At 40.7% G+C, this 17,579-nt stretch overlaps 1 pseudogene; it reads right to left on the bottom strand.

Moving 5' to 3' along the window:
• LOC129483566 (protein FAM169BP-like) overlaps positions 1-12,566 on the bottom strand; it is a 37,353-nt pseudogene extending 24,787 nt beyond the window's left edge.
• Positions 12,567-17,579: the final 5,013 nt, after the last annotated feature.

Genomic DNA, 17,579 nt, shown 5'->3' with positions numbered 1-17,579 from the left:
AAGAAATGAAAACAATGTCTATGCAAAGACATGTTTGTGAATGTTTGTAGCAGGGTAATTTATAATAGCCTAAAACTGGAAACAACCCATCAACTAATTTTGTTTATGATAGATGCATAAACGAAATGTGATATTCATACAATGGAATACTACTCAACAATAAAAAGGAACAAAATATTAACACATGTTACATTTGGATGAACCTTGAAAACACACTGTGCTAAATGAAAAAGAAACCAGATGCAAAAGAGTGCATATTTTATCATTCCATTTATGTGAACTGTCCTGGAAAGGCAAGTTGGTAGAGACAGAACAGATCAGAGATTGCTTGGAGCTGGGATGGAAACAGGCTGACAGCAAACAGCCAGTATTTTTGGGGGGGTGACGGAAATATCCTAAAACTGGATTTTGATGACGGTTACACAACTCTCTAAATTTGCCAAAAATCACTGGCTTATATACTTATAATTGGAAAATTTTATGGAATGTAAAAATTATTCAACAAATTGAATTATTCAATTAATAATTATTCAAAATTATTCAAAAAATCCAGTAAAATTGATTTCTTAAAAATACAACGGATTAAGTTTTTTTAAAAAAGAGATTGTAACAAATCAATTATAAAAAAGAGAAAAGAGTAACTTTACAGTGAAGAAATCTAGCAGACACTCCCTTAACTGTGATCAGGGTTATCACCAGTAGTAACGTTCATATCATGCACCCCACCTCTCTGATATGATGTGAGGAGAAAGGTACTTCCCTTTCCTCCCAAATTCAAAGCCCCACAGTCTAATAATGAGAAAACATCAGGCACGTATATATTAAGGGACATTCTATAGATCACCTGACCAGTACTTCTCAAAAGTGTCCAGAAGGTGAAAAATAAGGAAAAACCAAGAAAAGATCTCAGATTGGAAGAGTAGACTAAAGAGACTTGAAGACTAAATGTAACACGGTATGCTGGATCAGGAGGAGGAAACGGACATTGGTGGAAAATTAGCCAATATTGACGTCTTTGTTTTGATAATTATTCATGGTTATAGAAGATGTTGACACTAGGGGAGGGAGGGTGAAGGGTGAACAGGCACCTTCTGTGCTATCTTTGTAACCCTTCTGTAAATCTAAAATTCTTTCAAAATAAACAGGTAGAGGAAGAAGAAGAAGAAACAAAAATGCTGATTACACCTTCAGGTTGGTCAAATAAATTCATCTTGTAACATCAACTCCCAAAGCCAATTCTTATTACAAACCCAATCATGAACAGGGGCTGAAGCAATAATCTGGTTGTGCTCAAATGGGCTTGCTACTCATAATCAGAACATAAAGTCCAAGGAAACCCTAGCAACATAGCACAGAATATTTGATAGGAACCATAGCAATGATCTCATCCATGCTACCCATTTTACAGACATGGCAACTGACACGGTCATAAAAAGGTTAAAAACAGGGAGGACGTGGGACTTGGCCCCAACTGTCCAAAGATGTCTCTCTTCAGCTCGTGGGGCATCTTTTGATCCCAGAGCAAACCTAGACCAACCCATGCTGCCAAGTAGCTGGGGTCACAACTGAGCCAAGAACAAGATCTTCTGGTGCCCTTTCTTTTTCTTCTACTTTACGCCTAAAATCACTTCCACTGACTGCACAAGTTGTCTCTCTACCTAATGACACTTTGAAGACTAAAGCCTATTCCAAAATGTGCACTATCCAAAATCAGATGAAGCTGTGTCCCTCAGGTAAATGTTCAGAAAGGCCCGTTACATGAGGATAATTAGTCCTGGATAAAGGGTCAGGGGAACAGATCCAAAGAGACCACAATTCATAGTAAATAGTGGGGGAGGGCAGGTATGGCAAAGTACAGACCAGTCAGAACATACAACCCATAAGACCACAGCAGGGTGAACCAACCAAACTGTCAGTACTGTGAGACGGTTTTAACCGTGAATGCTGATAGTAGAAAACAAAAATGGCTGAAAGTGAATATGCTAAGCATCAGAATTTACAATATTCAGAAAGAACAGAAGAAACTCAAAGAAAATAAAGGGAAAAAGACAAAAAGATAGACATTAATGAAATAGAAAGGAAAGAGACAACAGAAAGAAGTTTTTAAAAATTCAAGAGTTGCTAAAATAAGAAAGAAAGGAGAGACAGTATATAAAGTATATTAGGAATTAAAAGAGATATCCCTAAAAATGTGGCAAAAGTTTAAAAGAAAAGAAAAGATGATAATAAACTTGAAAACAAATAAAAAGGACAAATTCCTAGGATAAGACAACCACCAAAACTGACTCAAGAAAAAACCAAAAGACTAACTTGTCCTATGAGCATTTAAACCTTAAATCAGTAGCTTAAAATCCTCCAGCACTGAAGACATCAGGCACAAATGGTTTTAGAGATAAGTTCTGTCAAACTTCCAAGAGCACCTTCAAGAGAACAAAAAATAAAGAGAACATTCCCCCTCTCAGTCTATGAGTATAATATAGCCTTTGAGGGAAAAAGAAAAAGCCAAGGACAGGAAGAATATGTCAACAGTAGTCATTTGTGAACATAAAGAAAATAAAAATAAACAAATATTAACATACTGCATTCAACAAGGCATACAAAGCTAATTTAGGTCACCATAGGGGGCTAGTTTCTCTGCTCATTAACCTAGCTGCTCTGGAGGAGACACAAGACCAATAACCCACACAAAACAAAGAAAAGAAAAACTAGGGTTACTTTAATGAAGATACGAGTGACTTCTTGGAATACCTAAGACAGAATTCACAGATGGCCCACCAGGAAATGATAGGGACAGACAGCTAGAAAGTAATGGAAGAAACTGTATCTACTTCAAAAAGGTGATTTGTCAGGAAGGAGGAAGATTAAAAAGACAAGTGGCAGGACAAATTCCATAATGTATGTCCCTGCTCAGCTGCTTTTAAGAATCAAGACAGGCCACCAGGAAAGTCATGGTGTGGATGTCAGAGCACAAAATAAACAAGCGCCTGGCCAAAGATGACCCAGCTTTCAGCAAATTTCCTTTTGCAGTATTTCTTTTGTGGAGCTGTGAAGCACCCATCCAGGTCTTGTCCTGATAATTCTAAGAGACATTATTCTCATGGTGGCTGCTGCACCTGCTGTGGCTCTGTAGAATGTTTTATGAAGAACTGCTCTAAAAATCCAAATTCAAGTCAAGTAGTAACAGTTGCTAGTCCAAGAGAATGAGTGCAAATTATGACGATATTTAGGATACTCCTAAACCACAGAAATCCAATACAGAAATGACTAAGAGTTCAATTTTGCTAAGTGTTATTACTTTTAGTTATAATCATGCTATTATATCTGTCCTGGGCCCACTTCACAAGGTTAGAGCCAGACTCCCTTGGAACCTAGCACAGTTAAGCATCCATTGAAGACACTACTAAACGGTCTGAATGTTCCTAAATTCTGCCCACCAAGAACTACTACACCAATTTAGATTAAATAATGTTTTGGAAAAAGAAATGTTTAAATTGCATTCTCTAGAACAGGGGTTGGCAAACTTTTTCTGTAAAGATCAGAGAGTTAAGTGCTTTAGGCTTTGGGAGCCATAAAGTCTCTGTTGCAACTACTCAACTCTACAGTTGAAATATAAAAGCAACCAAGGACAATATGAATGGGCATAGCAATGTGCCAATAAAACTTTATTTACAGAAACAAGCGATGGGCATGATTTGGCTGACAGACCATAGTTTGCTAATGTCTGCCCAGAAAAACATCATTTTTAACAGGGGGAACTAAGCTTCTATAATATCTATTTGTAATAATTATATGTTTCTCAAAAACAATTAAAAATAATGCATTCACATGAACCATCCCAAAATAGGACACACCTGGAGAAAAGCTTTATTATATTATTTTCCCTTTTAAAATTTCATTTATTTCTATATATTTTACTATTATAACAGGAATGAATTTATAAGGTGCCACAAAATTTGATTTACTTTTTAAATATTCAAAAAAAGCTCAGGAATTAAAAAAAAAAAAAAACACTTGACCTAGCAGATTTATCCCAGGTAGTATAACATAAGAAAATCTATATCAGTAATGTACCTCATTTAAAGATTACAGGAGAAAGGCTGCTTCAGTTCAGCATTGTGCTGGACCCTGAACATTACTCAATCCATTAATCAGAAAACAGAATTTTTTTTTTTTTTAGACAGAGTTTCACTCCTGTTGCCCAGGCTGGAGTGCAATTGCACGATCTTGGCTCACTGAAACCTCTGCCTCCCAGGTTCAAGTGATTGTTTTGCCTCACCCTCTGAGTAGCTGGGATTACAGGCGCATGCCACCATATCCAGCTAATTTTGTATTCTTAGTAGAGACGAGGTTGCTCCATGTTGGTCAGGCTGGTATCAAACTCCTGACCTCAGGTATTCCACCTGCTTCAGCCTCCCAAAGTGTTGGGATTACAGGTGTGAGCCACCGTGCCCGGCCAGAAAACAGAAAATTTTAAAAAGCAAAAGAAACCATAAGAATGGACAATCTTTTCAATGAATGGTGCTGGAAAAACTGGATATACATATGCAAAAGAATGAAATTGGACCCTTAGCTGACACTATACACAAAAATTAACTCAAAATGGATCAAAGACCTAAATGTAAGACCTAAAGCTATAAAACTCTTAGAAGAAAACATAGGGCAGAAGCTTCATGACATTGGATTTGGCAATGATTTCTTGAATATGACACCAATGACACAGGCAATTGGACTTCATGAAAATTTATAAATTTTGTGCATCAAAAGTCAGTATCAAGACAAAGTAAAAAGGCATCACATAGAATGGGAGAGAAAAATTGCAAATAATATATCTGATAAGGGATTGTTATGGTCTGAATGTGTCCCCCAAAATTCGTGTATTGAAACTTAATCACCAAAGTGATAGTATTCAGAGATAGGGCCTTTAGAGGGTGATTAGGCCTTGAAGGCTCCAGCCCCATGGATGAGATTGTCATCCCTATGAAAGGGCTGGAGGGAGTGAGTGGAAGGAGGCCCTTTTCTCGCCTTTCCATCCTTTCACCATGTGAGGACACAGCATTCATCCCCTCAGGAAGATATGTTAACAAGATGCCATTTGGAGGCAAATGGCAGATTGGGTTTATTTCGGGACACATCCAGCAAGTTGACACTTTCCTTAACCAAGGACATTCCTCAACTTGGGCAGCTGTAGTAGCAGAAGGCTGAAGTCAAATAAATGGTTTGAAGGGTCAGATTATGGAGTCCAAATCTAGCAGAAGCAAGGAAATCACAGAGAGGGTAAGTCACATCCATGTCCAAATCTTTGTTGAACCACCAACTTCGCAGGTACAGGGAAGAACCCTACAGGGCCAGGCTAAAGAAGCAGCCATGAGAAGCCATAAAACAGATGTCAGCAGCTACATATCACAAGGGAGATGAAGTGTGCAGTTTAAATCCGGGCAAGTTCAATGCCTGCTAAAACAAAAATCTCAAAATCCTCAGAAATCAAAAAAGAATTTCAGTTGCTGCAACAACTAGTTTTCAACCAAAAATTACTAAATATGCAAAGAAACAGGAAAGTATGACCCTTACTCAGGAAAAAAAATAATGGTGGTAAATAGAACTGAGTTTACGTAGGCCCAGATATTGGCAGATAAGGACTTCAAACCAGCTTTACAAATATATTCAAAGAATTAAAATAAAATAATCCTGTGACTTCAAACCAGCTTTACAAATATATTCAAAGAATTAAAATAAAATAATTCCAAGAATTAAAGAAAAAGATATAATCAAATGAATAGATAGGGAATCTCGATAAAGAATTTAAAACTATACACAAATTTTAGCACTGAAAAGTACAATAACTAAATTTTTCAATTGACTTAGCAGCAGATTATAGATGTCAGATGAACCTGAATATAGATCAAGATAAATTAAACCAAAGGAGAAAGAAAAATATTCCAAGAAAAATAAAATTTCAGAGGCTTGTAAGACAATATGAAGCACCCTAACATACATGTAGCTGCAAACCCAGAAAAAGAAGACAACTGGAACTGTGAGGAATAAATTTCTGTTGTTTGTAAATTATCCAATCTCTTGCATTTTGTTATAGCAGCACAAATGGACTAAGATATAGGTGTATCACAGTCAACTGCAACAAAAAAGTCAAAGTTAAAGAGAATGCCTTAAAAGCAGTCAAAGAAAAAATGACATTTTGTTTATAAGGGGACAAGAATAAGACAAATGGCTGACTTCGCACCCAAAATTATGAAAGCCAGATGATACTGGAACAAAATATTCAAAGTGCTGAAAGAAAAGAAGTGATCTCTAATAATTCTGTATCTGGATAAACTATCTTTCAAATATGAAAGTGAAATAAAATAAAAACATTTTCAGTAAACAAAAATTAATGGAATTTGTTGCCAGCAGAATGGCACTATAAGAAATACTAAGGGAAGCTGTATTAGTCTGTTTTGTGCTACTATAAAAGAATACCTGAGGCTGGGTAATTCGTAAAGAAGAGAGGTTTATTTGGCTCCTGATTCTGCAGGCTGTACAAGAAGCATGGCACCAGCATCTGCTTCTGGTGGGGCCTCAGGAAGCTTACATTCATGGTGGAAGGCAAAGGAGAGCAGCCGTGTCACATGGAGAGAGAGGGAGCAAGAGAGAGATGGGAGGTGCCATGCTTTTTTAAACAATCTGCTCTAGTAGGAACTAATACAGCTAGACTCACTCAGTATCACAGGGAAGGTGCCAAGTCATTCATGAGAGATCTGCCCCCATGACCCAAACACCTCTCAGTAGGCCCCATCTGCATCTCCAACAATGGGGGTCACATTTTAACCTGAGATTTGGAGGGGACAAATATCCACCTATATCAGAAGTATTTTGGCCTGAAGGAAAATGACACTGGATAGCAACTGTTTGAAAGAGTATGACACTTCCCCACTCTTGCTCCCTTGCAGATATGAATGACATCACCAATCACCATAACCTGACAGTTCTAAACACTATACCCAACAACTGCAGAATATACTCTTTTAAGTCCCCACAGAATGTTCCCAAAGATAGACCACACACACACTAGGCCATAAAACAACTCTCAGTCAGGCTGGGCACGGTGGCTCAAGCCTGTAATCCCAGCACTTTGGGAGGCCGAGGAGGGTGGATCACGAGGTCAGGAGATCGAGACCATCCTGGCTAACATGGTGAAACCCCGTCTCTACTAAAAATACAAAAAATTAGCCGGGCATTGTGGCGGGTGCCTGTAGTCCCAGATACTTGGGAGGCTGAGGCAGGAGAATGGCGTGAACCCAGGGGGCGGAGCTTGCAGTGAGTGGAGATCGCGCCATTGCACTCCAGCCTGGGGGACAGAGTGAGACTCTGTCTCAAAAAAAAAAAAAAAAAAAAAAACAACTCTCAGTCATTTTCAGAATATTAAAATACAGCAGGCTATATTCTCTTACTGCAGCAGAATTAAATTAGAAATCAACAACAAAAAAAAACATCAGAGATAGCCCCCAAATATCTGGAAATTAAAAACTCACTTTTAAAGAACCCACAGAAATCATAAAGTATTTTAGAAAATATTTTCAACTGAATAATAATGAAAACTGATCAGTTAGACTTGCATCAACATTTAAAACTTTTGCTCTTTGAAAGCCACTGTCATCAAAATGAAAATGTTTTCAAAACATATATCTGATAAAAAGCTCTTATTTAAAGTATATTAAGAACTCTTGAAGCTCAATAATTTAAAAAACAATTTAAAATGGGCAAAAATATTTGAACAGATGCTTCAGCAAACAAGTTATATGACCATCAAATAAGCACGTGTTCAATATCATTCATCATTAGTGAAATGTGAATTAAAACCAAAATTAGCCACCACTTCACACTTTATAGACTGGCTAAAATGAAAAAGATTGACAATACCAAGTACTGGCAAGGATGTGGTGCAACTGTAACTCTCAGACATTGCTGCTGGTAATATATATATATTGATTCCACAGAAATAGCCTCATTGTGTCTCCCTAAAAATGTTAATCCATAAAAAGGCAGTAAAAAATTTTAAAGTTGGCAATGAAAACCTGAAAAATACATTTGCTTCATTTATTTTATTTTCTATAAGTTTGATACTTTATTTTTATTTTTATTTTTTTTTTTGAGACAGGGTCTGACTCTTTTACCCAGGATGGAGTGCAGTGGCATGATCTCTGCTCAAGTGATCCTCCCACCTCAGCCTCCTGAGTAGCTGGGATCACAGGCATGCACCACCATGCCCAACTGGTTTTTGTACTTTTAATCGAGATGGGGTTCCACCATGTTGCCCAGGCTAGTCTCGAACTCCTGAGCTCAAGCAATCTGCCCACCTTGGCCTCTCAAAGTGCTGGGATTACAGGCGTGAGCCACCACGCATGTTTGACACTTTTTAAACCCACTAGATTGCTGAGTAACTAACAGTCCATTGCCACTTCAAAAACCAGTTCATTGATGAAAATAATGTGACCTCACAAGCAGCTTCAGGGAAGTTTTCACCAAATCTGTGGGATCCATCAGAAATGAAAAGGCAGAATTCAAGCACGCAGCCTGACCTGCCTCAGCTCAGCATCCTTCGGTGCTCCCTCTCCTCCAAGGCTCTGAATCTGCCTGGGGAAGAGCATGGCAGTTGCACACAACCCCTGCGTCCCTCCCTGGAATCAGGACCCTTGGTATCACTGCTTCCAGGAATAGCAGCAGGACCAGGCAAGACCAAGGTCCAGCTCCTTCTGCCGCCTGCCTGTGGTTTCACACGTCAAGCTGGCATCTCTTAACAGTTTTTGTCATTATTAGTAGCATGTCTATACCACAAATGATTTGGTTACAGATTCAAAAACAGCCATTTGGTAGAAAATGACCACTGATGAGTCTCCCGGGAAAGAGGAATTACAAAAAGCTTCCTTTTCATTTTTCTCTAGGCCCCTTGGTCTATCTTAAATGGCAAAAGAACATGACCATTCAAAAAAGTGAAAGGGTATCAAAATCTGAGGACAAAGGCTGTAGTGAGGAAAGGAGCTGAAAGACACAGGGGCTAAAGCTACAACTGACTTTGCAAATAATTAACCAAGAAATGAAGAAGTGGTTTGGATGAGAAACTGCTGTATCTCACTGAGGAAAAAACAAGAAAGTGAGAAACACAAATTTATCGCATCCTGGGCAGGTCAAGCACACACACAACGTGAACGTGGCTCAGAACCAGTCAGCCTCTTTAGCGCCCGAGAAAAACATCTAACTCATAGTACATCCATGGCAGTTTACTGAGAAGATTAATTTTTGCTAAAATTGAGAACGTTTTGACAACCAAATGATGGGGCTGGAATTAGTTAGGTGAGAGATGTTGACAGCCTTTAAAAGTTAAATAAAGAGGCCAGGCGCGGTGGTTCATGCCTGTGATCCCAGCACTTTGGGAGGCTGAGGCAGGAGGATCACTTGAGCCCAAGAATTGGAGGCAGCAGTGAGTTATGATCACGACACTGCACTCCAGCCTGGGTGACAAAGAGATCCCATCTCAAAAAAAAAAAAAAAAAGAAAAGAAAGAATGAAAAAAAGAAAGCAACTTTAAAGAAGAAAACCGGTGGCCAGGCGCAGTGGCATGCACCTGTAATCCCAGCACTTTGGGAGGCTGGAGTGGGCAGATGGCTTAAGCTCAGGAGCTTGAGACCAGCCTGGGCAACATGGCAAAACCCTGTCTCTACAAAAAATACAAAAATTAGCCAGACGTGGCTGTAGTCCCAGCTACTCAGGAGGCTGAGGTGGCAGGATCACCTGAGCCCGGGAAGTTGAGGCTGCAGTGAGCCATGATCATGCCACTGTACTCCAGCCTGGGCGACATCAAGCAAGACTTTGCCTCAAAAAATTAAAAAAAAAAAAAAAAGAGAAGAGACAAATGCCTTCAGCAAAATAGTACTAGTCCCACACTTAGCACTGGTCACTGCCCTTCGAGTCAGAGACTTTCACCCTAACCTTGTTATCATGGCCGGACTCCCTCTCTTCTAATGTCTATAAATCTTGGCATCCAAGCTGCTTTGGCTCCACATGTCAGCTATTAGCAGTGGTATTTTTCCTGACAACTAACTAGTAACACTGAAGGAAATAAATGAAATTTTATACCACTAGTTACAATTAGTTATTTTTTAGAGGGGACATGGCACTGCCTGGAAATCAAAGGGACATGCTTTTCACCGTGTTTGCCACTGAGACGAGAAATGTGGTGGAAATGGGATCCATACATGGGGTTTATTTACACCCAACTTAATCCGCGATACTTCCTGTGCCAGAAGATTCTCTCCACATGGCTGGTGCTGAGGAAGCCCTCCAGGCCAGGCAGACCCCTAGAGAGCCCCGCTCAGTCCAGCCTGAAGTGGTGGCCGTGCATCCCTCACCTTTCATCTTGGTTGTGTAAAACCCAACAGCCGCTCCACATCTCCGCAGGATTTTAGCTGGTTCCTTCACAGAGTGAGGTAGAAAAACATGTCATCATCATCCAAATTTCTCTCCCATCTTCCAAAAATAATGTCGTTTAGAATGAAAAGCACAATCCTTTCCCCAAACGACTGAACCTTTGAAGAAAAAAAAGAAAGAAAGAAAGAAAAAGAACAGTCAAGTGAGACAAGAGAAAAAAATCATATGCAGCAAATTCTGCGCTTAGATGTGACCCACACGTTGGGGCCAGGTGTGAGCTCCTCTATCGAAGATTCATTCTGTGCTCAAAGAGCCAAAACGTGCATCATGGCATCTCACAGAGGCTTCCACACCACTGACCTTTCGTACCACGCGGCCTCCAGGAGCAGAGAACGATACCAGGGGCAGCCCCTGGGTCCCCAGAGCCACAGACTAGGAATGTGAGATGACAAAGCACAATCCATCACATGGTAACAAAACAGGAAATTAACACTGGGGGGCTGGGGCAACCCATTTCAACTGACTTGCTGGATGTGTCCTGAAATAAACCCAATCTGCCATTTTCATGACAGCAGACTCCGGAATTCTGGCCGTCAGAAGGAGGGTAGATAATGTGGGAGATCAATTGCTACACCACAAGCAAGTGAATTTCAATGGCTTGTGACAGATTTAGAGCACACAGTGGTGTCCTAATCCCAGAGAATTACGGGGACTCAGGGCACAACCCGTTCTAAGGCTGTAAAATTGAACTATCTCTTGCCTGTAGCAAAGTTATCACAAGTGAGGAAATTGTATTGTGGTCAAAGTCAGGCCCACACACTTAGAAGCTTTCCCCTTCGCAAGTCAAAATGACTTCACACTCCTGCCTGTTAAAATGCTCTGCATGTGTGTAGCCCACGGATGGCAAATAGGTGGCAGAAACCAAGGTCTGCCACCCCTGGATTCAGAGCAGACCTATCTGTCCAGCTAAGCGTGGACACGGTCTCAGAAGCCTCCTTAACGCAGCCCTTCAAACAGCCACGAGCAACTGCTAAAATGTGGCACGAGGTGAAAACAATCGGCTATTTACGAAGTGACAATGCTGTTGAATGGGAATTTACTCTGCAACACTGCTAGATGACAGCCTCTGGTGTCTGTCTGTCACTTTATCCTATGCATTACCTCCAGATCAACAAGGCCACTAACTGGTCCATGACATCCACCCACATGCTACCATCTGATTCTCACCACCTGCTGGGGAGGTCCTGGTTCATAGGTGGGGAAATTGAAGCTCAAAGAGGGTGATTACATTTATTGATTTCCCTGCCTCATTTCAAAGAGGACTTGAGACAGCTGGGCGAGGGGTCCGTCAGAGGCAGGCACAAAACAACAGGCTGGGGCTTTCCAGTCCAGCCAGCGGTTTCGTTCTTCATCTTCATCCATTAGAAATGAGATTTGGGGAAAGGGGATAATACAAATATTAATACTTCATTTTATATTTAATACTTGACCCTTGGATTATCATTGTCATCATTTGTGGTTTGTGGGTTGTTACCCTGGATTTGCTGGGAGATCTTCAGCAACTCACAACCTCTTTGAGTCTTGGTTTCCCCCTCCAGTCAAGGGAGAAGATCCTTCATGTGGTCTCTAAAATACTTGCATGTTTTTCAAATGCTCTGATAATAAAAATAAGGCAGCTTGCAGCAAATGGCACGAAGTGTTCAGTGCCAATAAACTTACGAATTGGCCAGAATGTGAAATATTTCACCTTCGTCTGGAGCTAAATCTTAAATGAGAAAAAGATTAGTGAAAACCACACTAGCTTGGCTCTGAGAAGCCATCACATTTTGTATCTCAGACAGCGGCAGCCAAATCAAGTTCAGACGTTAAGAATAACTAGCTAATCACAAAACCAGATTGGTGTCATGGGGGAGGTTATATTTTTCAACTTATAAAACCAAAAAGTTCAGAAGAAAGCCAGAAGACAAAAGCAGATTGCATCTGGCAGAAGGGAAATATCCAATCAAAAACTGGCAGGAGAAAAAGGGGGAGAAAGAAAATGTACTTAATTTGTCCAGTTTCATTATGGGGGAGGAAAATGTGTGACATGTGATTTTGACTCAGAAATGTTTCTGAAAACACAAAAGTAAGTTCCAGTTCACATCCCTCATTACGACCACTAATTAAGTTAACAGGAAAAACATTAAGAAATCTTGTGGGGTTTTTTTTGGTAATTTGTGAAGAAGAGCTGGCTAGGAGACAAAACGTAATTAAAAGAAAAAGAAAAAAGTCAAGACCTAAAGTTCCACAAACAGAGGGGAAATATTCCTCTGTACATCTGGGGTAGGACAGATCTTTACAACATGGTTCATTAAGTGGAAATAACACCCAAGTTTCTTTTTGTTCATAATATAGGCCACATTGTCAGAAAATGTGCAGGTTTTCTCATTTAAACTTAGAAGAAGAGATGACAAATGAAGGAAGTAACAACTCTTGTTCTGAAAAAATTATTTAAGGAGCCATTCACATTCTTCATAGCATTCAGAACAGTCAGTCGTTAAGTGGCCACCTGGCCCACCTGCAGCACCAGAGCTGGGGCAGCAACGCAAACCAAGATGCCAAGCACCACACTGGGTACATCACGCTCACTTGCTGAATCTCAGGCCATCTCTAATGTGCTGGAAGAAAAACCGTTTCAAAATAATATCTACTGAGTCGATTAAAATGAGACCTAAAAAAGACAACTTATAGAATGGGAAAAAAACAATTGCAAATCATATATGTGATAAGGATTATGCATATGAAAAACTCTGCATATGAAACCCTGCATATGAAAAACTCTCACAACCCAATAGCAAAAAGTCAAATAACCCAATAAAAAAGTGGGCCAAGGATCTTCTTAAACATTTTCCCAAAGAGGATCTATAGATGGCCAATAAGCACATGAAAAGATGCTCCCCATCCTTAGCCATCATGGAAATGCAAATTAAAACCACAGTGAGATTCTACTTCACACCTACTAGGATGGAGAACGTTAAAAAGACAGTAACAAGTGCTGGTGAGGATATGGAGTGACTGCAGCCCTCAGACACTGCTGTTGAGAGTGCAGAATGGTGCAGCTGCTGGGGAAGGCAGTTGGACAGTTCCTCAATATATGAAACATAGAGTTACCACATGACCAGCAATTCTGCTCCTAGATATATACTCAAAAGAAATGAAAATATGTATCCTCACAAAAATTTCCATACAAATGCTTATAGAAGTATTATTAATCGCAGTCAAAAAGTGGATACAATTCAAATGTCCATCAACTGAAAAATGGATAAATGAAATGTGGTATATCCATACAATGGACTATTATTCACCCCAAAAAGGAATGAAGTACTGATGCATGCTACAATGGATGAACTCTGAAAATATTATGCCAAGTTAGAGGCTGTTTACAAAAGACCACCTGTCATATGATTCCATTTATAGGAAATGTCTAGAATAGGCAAATCCATAGAAACAGAAAGCAGATTAGTGGTTTCCAGGGACTGGAGAAACACAGGAATGAGGAGTGATGCTAGTGGGTAGAAAGCTTTTTTTTTTAAATGATGAAAATGTTCTGGAATTAGTGGTGATTGATATACGATGTTGTGAATATATTAAAAGTCAGTGCATTGTATACTTTAAAAGAATGAAAGTTATGATGTGTGAATTCTATCTTAATGAAGCACTTGTTTAGAAAAAAATCAAGAACTAATTTTTTTAATTGCTCAGCAGAAAAAAATAAAAATAAAATAAAACCTGGATTAACAACTTGGGAACATTACCTGAGACCCCTTATAGGGATTATCTAATTTCAGAACCTTCGAGGTATTTGTTGTGTAGATGAAGACATCGAGGCTGAGTCACAGAGCCAGTAAGTGACGTAGCTGGGTACAAACTTCCATCTCCTTGACATCAGTCTGGAGATCTTGGAAGTATTGTGCCTGGGACTATTTCCCCTCTCTGTTTGTAGAACTTTAGGTCTCGACGTTTTTTCTTTATCTTTTAATTGTATTTTGTTTCTTAGCCATTCTCCATACTGAACCTGAAAGAATACTGATATTTCATTCATTATTTACAGGGCTCTATGAAGGGAACCAAATGGCATTCCAGACAACTGTAAACAAGATCACACATTTCAAGACTGCAGGGAAGCATCATCCTTCTTCCTACCTGTGGAATTAAGATAAATATACCAATTAAATGAAAATGGGTGAATGTGAGGCACACAGTCCAAACTCTCAGTTGGGTACTGGCTTCCTCCTTAGCCTCTGCCCCAGCCAAAGTTCAGCAAAGAGGATGTTACCTGGATCTCTGAGAAGCTCCTCTGGCTCCTGCCTTCACACCTGCCATGCCAGGTCTCTGCTTTACTACTGCTCAACAGAGGCACAGCTCTTCAAAGATCACCAGGTCTGATGTCAAGGAGACAGATGTTTGTACCCAGCTAAATCACTTACTGGCTGTGTGACTCAGCTTCAACGTGTTCATCTGCAAAACAAATACCTTGAAGGTTCTGACATTAGATAATCCCTATAGAGTCTCAGGTAACATACAGGGTAATATCTGCTACAATTCTAACTCATGCTAAGAGCCAATAAACGTCACCGCAATGCGCTAAAGAGAAGTTTCCCATTCAACAGAGAGATGGTGTATATTAAAGCTTTAAAACTTAGACATGAGGGGCCACTCAGGAAAGCAAAATAGACTTATCAGTAGCCAGATATCTGTTATACATAGCACTGAGTGCTGTTTTCCTTGCTAGCAGGGTGTTATGGATTGAATTGTCACCCCCAAAAAGCTGTTGACATCCTAACCCCCAGTTGTGTGAATGTGACCTTATTTGGAAATAGAGTCTGCTGGTCCATCAACATGAGGGGATTCAGTTGGTCTCTAATCCAATATGACTGGTGTCCTTATAAAAAAGGAGGATTTTGACAGAGACGGACACACATATAGAAAACAATGTGGAAATACAAGGAGAAGGTCATCTACAAGCCAAGAAACCCCTGAGGTTACTAGAAGCCAGGAGGGAAGCCAGGAACAGATTCTCGTTTACAGCCCTCAAAAGAAAACAACCCTGTCGATTGCTTGATTTCAGACTTCCCAGCCTCCAGAACTGTCAGACAATACACTTCTGTTTTGTGGTACTCTGTGGTACTAGGAAGTGAAGACATGGCTAGACTGCTTTAAATGATCAAATTATCAAGTAAGCACTGTGACTTTTAAAACTTCTTTTACAACGTTCATTTAAAATTGCATCAAGTCACCTTCATCAACCCTTCTCTTGCACGATCAGAGGTTCTTAGTGCATCTTCCGTGGACCACCAGGGTTCCTTTATGTAAACAGCCACAACTAGAGAGAAAGCCAAGAAAGGATGATGCGCACACAGCAAACTGGCCAACAGAGGGGCAGCTTCACAGCACAGAGCCACTGACAAGATGCAAAGGGAAGATGATTTGTGGGGAAAGCAGGTGATATTTTTAGAGCTGAATTTATTGACCAGGAAAGAGTGACCACTCTCACATGAACGGGGCTTCACAGATGTTTCAAAGGTGGCCTGTTGTTGATGCCAAAACAGGATATATTCCAATGTTTGGGGACACAATGGGATACACACCAGTATTGACAAATCCAATGGGTAAGAATTACCTTTTTTTGAGTCAGAGTCTTGCTTTGTCGCCCAGGCTGGAGTGCAATGGTGCAATCTCGGCTCACTGCAAGCTCCGCCCCCCAGGTTCAAGTGATTCTCCTGCCTCAGCCTCCCAAGTAGATGAGACTACAGGCGTGAGCCACCACACCCTGCTAATCATTGTATTTTTTGTAGAAACAGGGTTTTGCCATGTTGGCCAGGCTGGTCTCAAACTCCTGACCTCAAGTAATCCACCCGCCTCGGCCTCTCAAAGTGCTGGGATTACAGGCATGAGCCACCGTGCCCGGCCAACTCTTTTCATGTTAAAAACACTTATCAAAGTCCAACCATGTGCCACAGCCCAGAATTTCCCCAATTTAGTAAAATTCAACATGGGCTAAGTGCATTAAACAAACTGATTTAATACCTGTGCATTGAGCATCACCTTGGCCCTGGGCTTGGTGCTGCCTTCTTTTACATGAGTTTCTTTCATTCTCACCATGAAACTGTTACCAGCATCTTTCTAAGGAGGATGCTGAAGCTCTGAGAGGTGAAATGACTTGCAGGCAATCAGCTAGAAGGGGCTGAGGTGGGGTTCAGCCCTGGGCCACTAGACTCCTAAGTCAGTGCTCCTTCTAAGAGGCTGGAGATGGGTTTGGTGTTAAGAATGGGGTGAATCACATGGGATAGAGGGGGTGTCTTTGGATGAGAAGGTCCCTGGGCTAAGATCTACAGGAGAAGGGTAGGGAAATCCTCCCCTCCTCCCCCCCACCCTTACCCCAGGCATCTCCAAGGCCTGCTAACTCTGCCTCAGAAGCATCCCCGGAACCATTCCAAGTGTAGACATGGGTACCGCTACTCAGCAGGGGAGACCTGGACATGACTGCAACTTCACTAAGCCCCACACTCCTCATCGGAGTTGCCCAAACCAATCACCCCAGGTGGCTGGGAAGTTCTCATGAGGATCAGGACTGAAATGCCCAGCATAGGGCCTGGCACACGGGAAGTGCTCAGTGTCTACTAATCAATGAGTTGATTTCTCCTCTTCCCCTCATGCTGGCATCACCATGTCCCATCAGTTCCTCCTGCTGCCTCCTAACAAAATCTTTCCTCTTGGTTCCAGCCCCATATCTCAGCTGGGTGAGGCCACCACCATCTCCACTGACGGCTGAGACAGCCCATCGCCCAGTTCCCACCTCAGTCTCCCCTGCCAATCCATTCCTACTGAGTGGTCGCTCTAAATCCCACCATGGTCTCTGCCCCTTGTCTCAACTCAGCAACTTTCCTTTCTTAAAAATTACATTTTTTTCTTTTTAAATTTTTTTCCTTTTTAATTTTTTTTCAATTGTTAATTTTTGTGGGTACATAGTAAATGTATATATTTATGGGATACCTGAGATGTTTTGATATAGGCATGCAATGCATAATAATGGAGTATCCAACAGGGTACTTATGTCTGTAATCCCAGCACTCTGGAAGGCAGAGGTGGGCAGACCGTTTGAACCCAGGAGTTCAAGACCAGCC

This window comes from Symphalangus syndactylus, chromosome 5 (genome assembly GCF_028878055.3).
Source record: "Symphalangus syndactylus isolate Jambi chromosome 5, NHGRI_mSymSyn1-v2.1_pri, whole genome shotgun sequence".
NCBI lineage: Eukaryota > Metazoa > Chordata > Mammalia > Primates > Hylobatidae > Symphalangus > Symphalangus syndactylus.
Note: the sequence above shows the minus strand (reverse complement) of the source record. Positions and strands in the feature narration are given on the sequence as shown.